Source organism: Macrobrachium rosenbergii, chromosome 52, assembly GCF_040412425.1.
Source record: "Macrobrachium rosenbergii isolate ZJJX-2024 chromosome 52, ASM4041242v1, whole genome shotgun sequence".
Classification (NCBI taxonomy): Eukaryota; Metazoa; Arthropoda; class Malacostraca; order Decapoda; family Palaemonidae; genus Macrobrachium; species Macrobrachium rosenbergii.
Genome location: NC_089792.1, coordinates 40161639 through 40176638, shown reverse-complemented (window position 1 = coordinate 40176638; position 15000 = coordinate 40161639).

Sequence of the window (15000 nt, the reverse complement as noted above, 5' to 3'; positions counted from 1 at the left end):
CGTCTTCAGTTCAAACTTTAACATCCGTTGGAAAAGGATAGGTAGCATTTAGGTATTTCCCCTATAGGAAAATTCCCATATCAGCCTTAAAAATAGGTGGTCCTAAGGTCCTTTTTCCTTTTCTACCTGTCTCTCTTGGCGAATTTTTTTAACAGAACGTAGACGCCTAGGGCATGACTGTAGGCCTGTTTTTTAACCTAGGCCGGTCAGGGAACAGGCAGAGAGAAACTCAAGCTTTCGGGAGACAACACGTCCGGTTGGACCTCTTCCCCCTTTTGTCTATTATTCTATTAGTGAAGTGAAGAAGCAAAACACACACAAGAACTTCCGTCGTCCGTTGATGCGCAACAACGTTCGTCCTAAGGTAAAGTCTGTTTTGTTCAAAAACTTTAGCCCATTCTTTTATCCTCTTCCTGTATTTCCCAATCTTTCTTTGTTTCATTCTCCAGCCACTCACTTACTGGATATGCTATTACGAAGTCTAGATTAAGTCAAATTATTATATTGTTAGTGTTAAATGAATTGTCCAGTGTCCTGGGATTTAGGCAAGCGTGTCATTTTTAATACTCTGGTATTCATATGCTCATGTTCTGTTTGTTTCTGGAGGAACTGTTATAGTTGTATTTAAAAACCATCTTAACGAGTAGAGACTTTGTATATACCGTAGTTGGCAGACGTCTATCATAGTTCCTATTCTAGTTGACCTCAGCAGGAGGGTCCCTAGGAACACATTGGCAAATTCATGGTAAAATGCCGCCAAGCAAGCATATAGAAAATAAATAAAACGAAAACAAAAGGAAATACAGAAGAGAAAGTCCTTCTGAACCTAACCTGCACCAGTGCCTAGGATACTGGAGGCCACCAGTGACCCTGTACACGGCACACTCAACTACGGTGCCACCTTTGAAAGGGTGCCACGCCACTGAAGGGACACTTTCCTTGCTGCCCAAGTACGCCCAGTCGACCCAGTTAGACACCCCTCCCAACAGAACCATGGCAGCAGAGGATTATAAAAACCTCCTGGGGCTGGGGACGGCGGCAGGTCTCCAGGTTTCGAACTTGGGTCAAGGGGAGCAAGTGGGATGATCTCGGCCAAGCGAGAAGAAGAAAGAAAACAACGAACAGAGGGTGTATGAAGCCGAGCAGAGGCAACTAGAAGAAGAAGAGAAGAAAGAAGAAGACAGCATGAGTTAGCCCAAAGAAAAAGTAGCCCCTTCAAGGAGAAAGAGCTCGAGCTGAAAGAGCGAAAATGGAGAATGCCAGTTATGGCTAGACAGCAAGCCTCCAGTCCCACACCTGCTGCATCAAACGCTCCAATTTCTAGGCATCAATTCCTAGTCCCCAAGTGGACTGAGGACGAGCTAGAAGCATGGCTGAGGAGATCGAGGCCTTTTTGATAACTACTACAGCACCACGGAGACGGAGAGAGCCTTAATAGTAGCCACATATGGAGGGAAAGCTGCAGCGCTCAACACTGGAGAAGAGCCAGAGAGGCAACATGGCGGAAGTTCGTAGAGTCATTACAAAGGCCTTCCATGAGATAACCCCAGAAAATGGAGACAACGGTTCCGGTGGTCTTTGCCAGGAAGTCGGCTGGTCTTGGAAGGAATGGCCTGTCACAAACCCAGTCCGTACGCGCTGGTTCAACTCCTTTGCCTGCACGACGCTTGAGATCTTTTTCAATCGGACCATGTTAGAAGACCTTACCAATGTGTGCCTGGGCCCCTTGCTGTATATCTTAACGATAAACAGCCCACCACACTTATGGAAGCTTGTCGCATGGCTGATTCGGTGGGGAAACATTCATCAGTCGCATAGCACCCTCTAGAAGCGAATCATTCCTCCGGGCCACTTCCTCTCGAACTCCACTCACTCAAGAATGGACTGCCGAGCAAGACCATATGCACCCACTTGCAAGAAGGGGGGCACGCTGAAGCTGAGTGCCGATACAAACTCAGCACTAATAAGCAGCCTAACCACCAGCCCAGAACTCCTCTCCGGATTCATCCACTCAGCCCTCTCCTCCAACAGTTACTGCAGGCCACTGAGCCCATCCAAGAGGCCCGTGCAAATCCTGTGGGGCCAGCCACTACAATGCTGGATCTCCGGCCTGTCCACATCATGTCCCCACCACAAAATTTGTCAACCTAATTAGCACTTCATCTTCTGCGGCCGGTCCGCACAAGATCCTTTACCCCGAGAGACTGGAAACCCAGTTCATCTCGGGTGGCCCTCTTCAGAGCACTAGCCTGCCAGTGACCCTTCCGGTCATAGTAGACACTGTGGCAGACATTAGCCTGATCACTAGGGCCCAAGTGCCAGCCGGTGCCATGGTTGACAAAAACCCGGTGGGAAATGAAGTGGATAGAGGGCCACACCATTACCATTCCCACGGTCCAACTCCAGGTTATGACACTTTGGGGCACGATCTCCCCCCTCGGCGGTGGGTGGAATTTCGCCTGGAGTGGCTTTCTTGTATGGGTCGGGATCTTCTCTGGGAAGCCCCGTACTAACGCCTACTGCGCAGCTCACGCTTCTCTCCACGGAGGCCCCATCTAAACTGTCGATAAGGTCAAACCCCACCTTCCGGCCCCACCAAAGTGGTCCACAAAGGGGGCATAAACCAAACTGTTTTGACCCAGCTTCTCCACCTGCCAAGGGCTGGCCCACAAAGAGGTCCCTCTCCTCCCTGAAGAGATATTCAGGCGGTTGCACTGCCGCAGGACGCAAGCGACAGACCACTCCACAACCGGGAGGGCTGCCTGCCAGCAAACGCCCAGCGGACGCCCAACAAAACTCTGAGAGGCTGACTTCTCAGTTGGGGCGGGAATCTCGCCGCAGCCAAACCCTAGCTGTCCAAGTGAGATATTGCACCGACCTCTCTTGCCAGCCTGCCTGACTTTCAACTGCCGCCAGTGCCACTCTGGCGCAGCACCCGAGCAGTGCAGACTGGCCCGGCCACGGGCGTTGAGCCACCAATTAAGAGGCCCCTATGCGGGTCTAAATCAAGGGAAAACCTCCTCCGAGACGAGATTCCCCATGCAGTTGATCATCGCAACTGGAGAGCCTCCAGCACCTGAGACTTCTTCTTTGCCAAAGTCTGACTCCAGGGGATGAACCCCGGAGGATCGAAATGGCACCCGTCTCTGGAAGACCCAGGAACTGGCCTCCTCGGACGCAAGACGAGATGGCTCTCGCTCTGGTTGTCGCAGCAGCCGGAGTAGGGAGCCACTCCTGTAACTTTTGAAGTTGCCCCTGACTTCAGCGCCCGCTAGCCCTTCTGGCCTGTCCCCTAAAGTCGGTGGCTCATCCTCTAAGCCTGATACTGATAAAGCCTGGAGGAACCCAAGAAGAAGAAGAAGAAGGGGCTGAAAGGCCAGTAGTTGCCAGCCATAAACTCATCCAGGCACTAGTGCCTCTCGGTACAGTGCCCTACCATCTTAGAGAGTGATCCTGGCCCCTGCCCAGAGGAGGTAGCAGTGTGATCTCTGTTCTTATACATAGCCTGGGCATGTTGGCACGGTACATCAATTTAGTAGTGTTCATTCCACTTACCACTGAGCCGCAGTAATCACGTAAGTAGCATAACTAATTTCAATAATCTTAACTATTGTGAAACGAGCCACGATGCTCATGACACGCATGGTCTAAGACCCAGTGAGGCACCATTTATCATATGAGGCAACCTCATGAATTAACTAGTAATTATTAATTGTATTAAAACATAAACAAGTTGAAAATTTAGTTAGAACATTAACTCTTATGTTGGTGCTACGGTCAGGTTAGGTAGGTTGAAATAGGAATACCTAGAATGTACCACTAGGGCCTAGGTCTAAAAACATACATTGATTGTGGAGGTGCCTATAAAATCAAAGTAAGCACCTTCTAGTACTATTAGAATTAGGTAAAAGTAGTGATTATAGGCTCATATCCTATCTAGGGTTAGGTAGTTCTGTAGCTAGGTGAGCTAGCTGGGACAAATCTGCTCAGGAAGAAAAGAGTAACCTAATAGAGTAAACAGCTTGTTTAGTACAGACCCTTCACGCCCTAAAAGGGAGTGAAGGCCCTCTGGGGAGCTTTTATAAAATATTACTGCTGTTCGCCCTCGTAACTTATGATTGTAAATAATATCAGCCTGACCAAGACCGGTAAAGATGTTGTCTGCATTAGAGCGCCTTTCAGTTCAAACTTTAACGCCTCCTGGTGGAAAGGATAAGTGCATTTAGGCATTTCCCCATGGGAAAATTTCCATATCAGCCTTAAAAATAGGTGGTCCTAAGGTCCTTTTTTCCTTTCTACCTGTCTCTCTTGAATGTTTTTAACAGAACGACGCCAGGGCATGACTGTAGGCTCGTTTTTGACCCAGGGCGGTCAAACAGCAGAGAAAACGCCAAGCTGGGGAGACAAATACGTCCGTTGGACACTCTTCCCCTTTGTCTATTATTCTATTAGTGAAGTGAAGAAAGCAATTGGTTCCGTCCCGTCGTCCGTTGACCCAACAACGCTTTGTTCCTAAGGTAAAAAGTCTCTTTTGTTCAAAACTTTGCCCATTCTTTTATCACTCTTCTCTGTATTTCCCAATCTTTCTTTGTTTCATTCTCCAGCACACTACGGGATATGCTATTATGAAGTCACGATTAAGTAAATTTATTATATTGTTAGTGTTGTGGTTGTCAGTAAGTCCAGGTTTAGGCAAGCAAGTCATTTTAATACTCTGGTATTAGTTATGCCTAGCTGTTCACTGTTTGGAGGAACTGTTGCATTGTATTTAAAACCATCTTAACGTGTAGATTTCTTTGTATCGCGTCCGCAGTTGGTGACGTTTATCATAAAGTCTTTATTCCTTGAATATTCTTTGTTAAGGTTAATTACCCTTAACTGGCGACCTTTGGCTGATTAACGACTGTCTTTGAGGTTAACTCTTGGCTCCAAGTGACAGGTTACGTGTATTCTTTGGTTTGCAGAGCGTAAAAATTACGTAAATTGGAACAATAAATGATCAGCCAAGACCCACACGTAACAATATATATATATATATATATAAGAGTTATATAATATATATATATATATATATATATATATATATATATATATATATATATATATATATATATATATATATATATATATATATATATATATATATGTGTATGTGTGTGTGTGTGTGTGTCAATAATGTGTGTGTGTGTGTGCCAAAGAGAATATGTGAGAGAATTGTTTATATATATATATATATATATATATATATATATATATATATATATATATATATAAAGCTTGTAGAAAACAATCTCTCTCACCTCTTCCTCTCTATCTCTCTCCTCTCTCTCTCTCTCTCTCTCTCTCTCTCTGTTGAGAAAGGAGTGCCTGCTCTAAAAATCAGAAGTGGGGGAAGTTTTGAAATAATTGTTGGGTCATTACTTTTCAGAAATTGGTGAACTTTCTCGGTAAAAGAATTCCAATCTATAACTTTTGGAAATTTCATCCCCGATTTCAAAACAGAACGCAGGAGAAAGAGAGAAAGAGAAAGAGGTCCCGGATTTATGTCTGAAGATAACACGAAGGTTGTTTGTTTGACTGTGCCAGGGAATGTAAGCAATTAAATTTTTCTCGATGAAAGTATTTTTTTATTACATTTTCAAGGTAATGATATTTTCTGGATCAGAGTGGTTGTTTTTCTTGTAAAATGATGGTGTTGGTGTTTTGTGGATCGAAGGCATCGCTTTTTTTTTTTTTTTTTACAAGAATATTTCAGTAAACAATTTGATACAAGTCTTTATATTTTTCTCTTATGGATCGAAGTAGTTTTTCCTGTTTTTCCCTCGCTTGTATATTATTGATGTTTTATAGACAGCGAAGTGCTGGATTTTTCATGCATGTATAATCATGAATATGTACGCAAGAAATATTTTAATATCGAAAAATGTTGTGCGTATGCAGATAGTCGTGATTATAATTGCGTGATGAGAATATACCTTTCTTCTTTGGATGGTTATAGTTTGGTCAGTTAGCGAAGCCTTATATGATAAATAATTCATATTCTTTTAGGTATAAAATTGTGAAGACCTAAAGTGGAACCGAGGTAAAATGGAGTTTTGGAATTTACGGATGAGGTTAAACGAAGGAGAACAAAGGTATAAAATCTCTGTATCAATACAAGGGGAATTTTTGTGTCATTCCCTTAAAGCAGGGGTTCCCAAACTAAAGTTTTTTTCAGTATACATTTGTCTTTAATTACTACTGTACAATTGTAATCAAAACAAAAACCTAGTAATTGCTTTATTTGTGTTATCACCATTTAAGATACCCATGAGACCATGCAGACGTTATAAAAAAATATTATTACATTTCTTTTTAACATTAAAGCAAATTTTTAGTGTTGGGAGAAGAGGAACCTATTTAGGAACAAAAGTTTGGGAACCTCTGCCTTAAAGGAGAAGAAAGCATCGTAAAGGGTAAGGAGTTAGAAAAAGAAGAGTTAGCCACGTTTCAAATCGTCCGAACAGAAGTAACTATTTTTTCTTGTCAAGAGGATCAATCAGGGTAGTAATGTTTCAATTAGTAACTTTTGGGTTAGAAATTAGTTTTTGGGTTACTTTTATTTACAGAAATTGTTAATAGAAATAACTGTTGTAAGTCGGTTCTTTTTCTATTAATTCAGCAGATAGTTTACCAGTTTTATCGGAGTTGAGAGACAGATCTGAACTTATTTGTCACATTTTAGAAATGAAGAATGTTGGCGTTTAATTAGATTTTCTACTTTCTATTACTTTAGTATAAGTAATAGGAGATCAGGGTATTCGGTGCCCCGTAGTTGTTTACGGAATGTGGACATTCTTAGTTCCATGAAAATTTCACTGCAAGCGTTGGGGTACTATGGCACGTTCATTATGAAATCAAATGATTGAGGCTGAGAGGTGTAACTGTGTAACAAATTTGTTGTAAAAATAAAGATATAATATCAATAAAGGCAGATATCGGAAGCAGATGGAAACAGTTACGTGATAAAAACAAATTGACGTGGTCAATATAAATTAAGTTTTGTTAAATTGGAATACGTGGTTTACTTGTGCATCGTTTATTTGACCCAGTGTGACTGGCTTTAGACATGACTATTATGAAATGTTCCATTTGGCTTACTTGTTGGAATATTTAAAATAAAAGATGAATAATGTGGCCATAAAAGGTTAAGTAAATACTGTAGTAAGAGCATATACCCAAACCTAACTGAGTTCTATGAAATCTTCAAGGACACAGGTGTCAAGTAATGTATATCTTGCATATCTTTCCCCCCTTTAAAATTTGCAGATCTTAGTGGAAATCGCAATTTAACCTGGGAGATTTTGCTTATTAGTATTGTTAATTCAAAATTATTTGGTCTGGTACCTGCAACGTCACCATACAAAACTTTATTTTTTGACCACTGTATAAACAAAAATGATTTCATACGTTTTCTCTCCACTGATTTTTTTCCTATCGGAAGGCTTTTAACTCTAACTGATAGAATGTTTATTTCAGACTTTATAGTTATAAGTGGAATATATTATGGATAATGAGTCCCCATTTCTTACAAAAGCCGAAGACAGTCTGAGTTGCGATAATTGTCTGTACTGCATAACAAAAGATAATTTTTCTGGTGCTGAAATCATTATTCTCTGGCAGAAGCATGTCATTATATATATTTCCAGTAAATTATTTTAAGTGATTACGAAGCGACAAACTAACTAATGTTTTCATGGAATTTCGTCCGTCGCCCTGAAGAAAAGTCAAGCTACTGGTCTGGAATCAACACCACGTCTTAACCATGGCTTAAATGATTTGACCCAGTGAAAATTTGAGAGGAAATTGAAGCGGGTTTTGTTCTCGTGTGGGATGCCTGTTGAGTTATAGAGGGGATCCCAACTTGGCTCAGAGGCTAGAGCCTTCTCATGTGCCTGTGGTTGTGGTCATTGTAAGAATTAACACTAGTTAATATTCTTTGAGATAAAGCCTCTGCACATGTCGGCGATTAAGGTCATGTAACAATTAATATTGCCATTTGAACGCAAAGCTCAGATGTATTTCTATGCCTGTCCTGAATGTCAGTGTACCCTATAACACTGCGAAATTAACTCGGCAGTAAAACCCTTCAACAAAGTCAGTAAACGTGGGCATTGTAAAAGATACTATTGCCAAATTGACACTCAGGCAGGACCCTACTTCTGTGCCTGTGGTTTAAGATCAGTGTAACAAATATCATTAGATTTTAATTTTTAATGGTTCAATGTTTGGATGAAGCAGATGATCCCAGAATATTTATCACCGGTGACCATCTAAATGGACAGTCTCGGAATTTATATATGAACCAAGTTAAATTGTTCTATTCCTGGTTGAATAGTTAATAAAAAATCATTGTGATGAAACTATTCCAAGAAAGGTCTTAAGAAAGTATGAAAAGTTCTAAAAATTGTAGCTTATTACTGTTATTCTGGAAATGAGAACTGTGCCATTTAAGAAAGTTCTCAATTTTATCGGCTTAATGCTAAAACATTTCACTTATAAAGAACAAAAAGTAGTATACCTTTTTTACAATCAGACCACTGAGCTGATTAACAGCTATTAGGGCTGGCTCGAAGGATTAGACTTATTTTTACAAGTAAAGATATATTCAATGACTTGGTACGTGAATTCTTGAAAACCCTAGAATAGGCATGAATATCGACCGAAAGCTCGTTCGATTGTTCTTTCAAAAGGAGAATAATTTTAAAATTATGTACAGTATATATTCAATAATTACATGATTTACCTCATTAAGATGTTTTAAAAGCTTTCTCTCTCTCTCTCTCTCTCTCTCTCTCTCTAACTTTATCTTCTCTCTCTCTGTAGCAAAAACATTTTTATTACTTTTTTTTAAAGCTATTTAATTACTGAGTTTTATTGTCAAAAGCCTGAAGAGAAGTTTTTCTATACTGTGAGAAGTATGTTATTTGTGCCTTGTGTGTGTCGTTGGAGAGTCAGATGAGAGAGAAAGTGTCAGTGAGTGGTTTCACTCTGGTGAGATGAGGAGTATTAATTTAGTTGAAAAATATATATATTTATATAGAATATATATATATATATCATATATACACACACATACATACATTCATACACACAAAACACACACACACACACACACACAACATCACACGATATATATATATATATATATGTTCTATATATATAATATATATAATAATTTTAAAACTATGTAATGTTTGTATGTTAGTTTGGCTCAATAGAGATCCAAACCTGTTAACCTTAGACAAAATTTTGCACCCCATGTCACCCCAGAAAGGTTTTAACTCAAAATCAAATCCTGCTCCAGACAGACATGATAAAACAAATGAAATTTTTTTTACGTCACCTTTCCTTCAGTTATCTGGGTTTATTCTCATTTCACTCTCACCTTTTCTTCTCATGCCAGAAGTACGATTAACCCTACAACAATAAAACATTAATTTTATAGAATTTTACATTAATTTTGACCATAATTTATGATAATAATTAATATAATTGATTATTACCTCGATAAAATCTGAAAACCAAATTGATTTTCTTTCTGTGAAGCCGAATTTATGTGTAGTAGTGAAGCTTAACGTGATTTCAGCCAGCAGCGGTTGGAATTAATCATCGTGCGGATTGGCAAAAAACTTTCCTGCATGCGGAAGATAAGTTTCTTTTCACATTGCCTGGTACTGATTACCTGGAAGATAATGACTGAAAATCTAGATTAAAAACTTACTAGAATGTAGAGGGACATTGGGAGATCTTTTCCGAAACGCAGAGAGGGCAAATGTATTAGATGCAAATGAGAAATGGCAACTTTCACAAGTGACTGGTGAGCTTACACAACGTCAAGTGATGTAATCATCCAGTGTATTCCCATCATTTAGAAAAGCAAAATTATTGTTTATGGTTATATATTAGAAATGATATATATTCATTTCTATCTTTTATCAACACGTGTTTATTCAAAACAATAAACACCAATTGCCTAACATTCCCTCCAAGAAGGGAAAGATTTTACTTGATTCATGATTACGTTATTGTACAAATCTGACCAAGTTTATAAATGCCATACGTGTAATTTTATAATTAAGGGAATTTGATGTCATTAAAGATAATGAGTTATATTATGTTTTGTTAAAAACGTTCCTGAAACCAACAAAAATACTATAACGAGTTGAATATAGCAGTATATGTTTCGCCATATTTTTCTTATATGATATACACATATAGGAAAGAAGGAAAAACGTAACAGAGTATATAGACAATATTTCATATTAAAAATATACACATTATTAATGAATGAGTATTATGAGGTTGTTCACATATAACACATATACATCATTGTCATAGGGCATACAAATTGTCTGTATCACATGGAAATATTGTTTTAGATTTTTATTGTATGATTTGGGACTTACAATGGCCTACAAATAGCGTTGGTTTGGCTACAATGAGAAATACAAACCTGTCACGTAGTTGGTGCTAACAGGCCCTGTCAGTCGGTCGGAAGATATTTAGTTAATACACAGCCTATTCATGGGACCCCAGAAAGGTTTTTAACTCAAAACTGACAGAAAATGACAAGTAAACTTGGGGTCTTAGGAAGGAGAAAAATGATAGAAAGTATATTGAATGTGTCATAGAGTTTTTCACCAAACAAAACCAATGATTATATTTGTTTTACGTCATATATATATTTCCTATATAGTTATATATATATTACATACATACATACATACATATACATTGTATTTCACTCTGTGGTTGATTGAATACATTTTTTGTGCTTCAGTTTAGGTATATGTATGCTGGAATGTAAGTATGAAGTAACATATATCCTTGTTTATGGATTAATAGAATATCAACAAATATTTGGACCAAATAATGCACTTCCAATAGTTAAATTGTTGGAATTTCATAAATTCAAACTTAAATGCTTTTTGTTGAGCAGCTGACCAAGTCAGACTTTCAGTTTATTTTGCTATTTGCATTACTTATATTACTTTATTTCTTGTTTTTTTCTGATTTCATGGTTTTTTCTTATTTCAATACTATTTATCTGATAATGATTGATTAAACAACGATAATGTGGGCTTGTAATTATTACCCACACACAATGATAAAATCTACATAATAATAATAATACACAGTTAATCAAAAAGTCAAAAATCCAGAGTGGTGTAAAAAAAAAAAAAAATGATCATTTCTTTCTGTATATATATATATATATAAGCCGAATCTATATATATATATATATATGCATGTGTGTGTGTGTGTGTGTTTATATGATTTAATCACTTTTGTACGCAACGATTTCAAATGGGCTGGGTCACTGGTTTTGAATTAAGTCATCGATTTAAAGCTGATACATAGTTGGTCAAAAATATATTTACTGACATGCAACCATTTGAGAAGATCCAACCACAGCCGGGTTTGTTTTCAAAACTCATTTGCCTGCAAATCATTATCACTGATACAATACTGATAAATAATGACCATAAGAGAAATCCGATTAAAACTTTTTACTAGAATGTACTGATTTACTGATATGATAACATTTCCAAATCTCTTCCTACCGAAAAATTTAAACTTGGAGATTTCTTTTGATATTAATGGATCAAGTTTATACATGCTGATATTCATATTATGGCTGGACTTTACAAAGCTAGATTCAGTGATGTTTCCCAGTGCTACAATCATTTTTGCCCCTCCAAGTGATAGCTTCTGGTTGTTCTCACAACATACAAAAATACCATTTCATACTCACCTTTTGTGACTGTATATATATACTATATATTATATATATATATATATATATATATATATATATATATATATATATATATATATATATATATATATATATATATATATATTATGAAAAACTCGTTTGTATATATATATATTTATAATGTATATATATTTACACTATGGAACACTTTTAGAATTTCTTCCTCCTCCTGTCAAGGAGAGTGATAAGACTGAAACCCTTGATAGTATTTCTAAATATATGATAATATACCAGGTTGGTTACTTTCAATAATGATTTTTGGTTTTCCATTTGATATATAACAGCTGATTACTTTCATCACATTTTACGATTATTTTAAATATACAAAAGATTGTTTTATGCTTTATTTTTGCAAAAGAACAAAAATGGCAATTGGTCCAGCTGACCTCAGTTACATTCTGTTATATATACAGCGTAGTTAGATTGCTCATATCCGGTTAGATTGGCCATTGATAAGGTTTTTCATTTTTCTATTTAATCATTTGAAAATTTATGGCAGTGAATTCTTAGAAATGTCATCGCCAGTCAGTAATATGTCTTTCATGCGATTTTAGTAATGCCATCTTTCATGAAAACATTTTGGTAGAATCGGGGTAATTAATTGAAGAATGAAGGAGAGTTGAATTTAAGAACACGTCATTAATGCCGTCTGTGCATGGCGTATTTCAAGGTTCTAGCACTAACCTGAATGATACTTGCTTCTCATTTTTCTGCGCATTTTTCACATTTAAGAGTTAAATTGTCACTCTGAATGCCAAGTACGATTTGTTTGGCCTTAATTCACCATAATAGCATCGTGAGTGTCATCACTCTAGCAAATGCCGCGTTATCGCACCTCTAGTCACTCCCAGCAGCTCTCTCTCTCTCTATTTTTTAATCTCTTAACTCCTCTCTTAGTGGCAAGAATAATTAATCCGCTCTGAGCCACTTTTATCAACATTTGTTTGGTTTCTGAAGTTCGAGGCTTGTGGACGTTTCCACTTCCTTTTTCTTTTCCCCTGTCCACTGGAACTTAGCCAACTATCTAGATTTGTTTTAATTTTCACCTATCATATAAAATCAAATCCTACTGTTGAGCGCTACCAAATAATGACTTAGGCGGAAACTTAATTCAGTAGAAAAAAATCAGTTCCCTGAGGAAGGCTGACATTTTAATGTCCTGACAAAGATTGCCGCGTTATCGTATTAACCACCTTGTTTATCTCTGTATAGTTGGTATTTTTCACATTATTATTGCGACCAGTTTTACAATTCAAATAAAAAAATAAATAACTCGGGAAATTTGTACGGATTACAGTTTTTTTCCCTTTCCATTGGCGACGTTTGAGCCCGGTTTCTGACGTAACCTTTCTGCATTTAAGAAGCTAGCCTTAAGAAGCAACCCTTGATCTCACTTCGTGCTTAGCTCGTTAGTCCCATTGTCCCTTCTCTAATCAAATCGGTGGCTGTTTTAATCAAGTCGGTATCATCCAGAACTTGAGATTCTTAAATATCCCGAAAATTATTGCTGTAGGTGGGTGGTCCGTGTCCATACAATGGCCCAGGAACAGGGCTGCTTCAATAGGCCGGCCGCGATAATTATTTTGTCTTCTAACTGCTCATACGACCCTGGCTGTGATAAATTTCAATGAATAATGAGAGGAAAATTATTTCTGGGAAGATTGATCAGTGGGCTACTATAGTTAGCATGGTTATTCTCCGAAACTTTTTCCCTTCTATAAATGGTTATGCGTGCGTTTGTTCCTTTCAGATAGAATGATTTCCACCAAGAAATGTTGTAAAGATACATCCAGAAATATTGAGATGAGTGGTTGATTAACTTGCAAGACTAGTCATCAGTGTCAGGCATCGCTTGGATGTTTCTTTGCATTTATTTCCTTTTATTCATTAGAGAAACAAATAAAAAATGCGCCAAAGTTTCTTCTGAGTCTTCTGTATGAGCTTCCCATGCCAGCCTAGACAGAGGCTGTCCTATAATCAGACTCACGTGGTTTAACCTTAATAAATTAAACTAAGGCTCGATATACTTGAACAACATACCAATTTGGTTTAGCCCCAGTAGTTTTAGATCTGAGGGCGGAAGAAAGGCAAGTGGATGGACAGACAACGGTTCCAGAAAACTTAAATATAAAGTAGCGTGAATTTACTTTTAAAGGATCCCTAAACACATTTCATGGTGAAGAGAGCTAGCTGTGTTATAAAACGGTATCTTCTAGCATACGTTAACACTTAGACTAATATCCACCCGAAATTCCACACTCGGTTTTGACTCGGTTTACGCAGATATTACGAAAATTAAGTTTTAAACCTCCTTTTCACTCAAGGGCCTTGGGTTTCACATATAGGATCTCAAAAAAACCATGCTGTATCGCCAGCCTTCTGTGAGAAGCTTTCTAAATTTTTATGCAAGCATTGGCTAAAATAAGGAAAATATTACCTATATTCATGGGGGAAGATACGGTTGCATTTTAAATCGAAGATATTGTGTGACAGAGTGATAGATCTAAATGAGGAGGAATTACCCGGAAATGTAGTTAAACATTTTTAAATCGACATAAATATCTGTCCTCTACAGTTTTACCTTATATTTATATATCCTTATATTCATATTTAACTTCAGTAAGTAGAGTTCGTTGTTATGCACTTCCCAGTACGTATGTTGATTAGTGTTGCCTTTAGAAAAAAAGGGATCATAAACCAATGGGTCATCTACGATTTGGAGAGAGGTAAGTATATAGTGGAAGAAAAAACGAAAGGAAGGCTCAACTGTTATATATATATATATATATATATATACATATATATATATATATATATATATATATATATATATATATATATATATTTATATTTATGTTTATGTTTATATTTGCTTGAATTTTTGTTGTGTGTTTATCCCTGTCAAATTTCAGTAAATGCCTTTTACTGGGAAATGCTTATTATAGACATGGAAAATATAATTTTGTCTCATGAGAGAGAGAGAGAGAGAGAGAGAGAGAGAGAGAGAGAGAGAGAGAGAGAGAGAGAGAGAGAGAGAGAGAGAGAGAGAGAGAGAGAGAGAGAGAGAGAGGAGAGGTATCCGCCTTGTATGTTAAATGCAAAGAGGGGAAAATTTGCTTAACATAAATGAAGCTAAGATTAAGTCGAAATATCAGTGAAAAAATAAATAAAATTTGCAT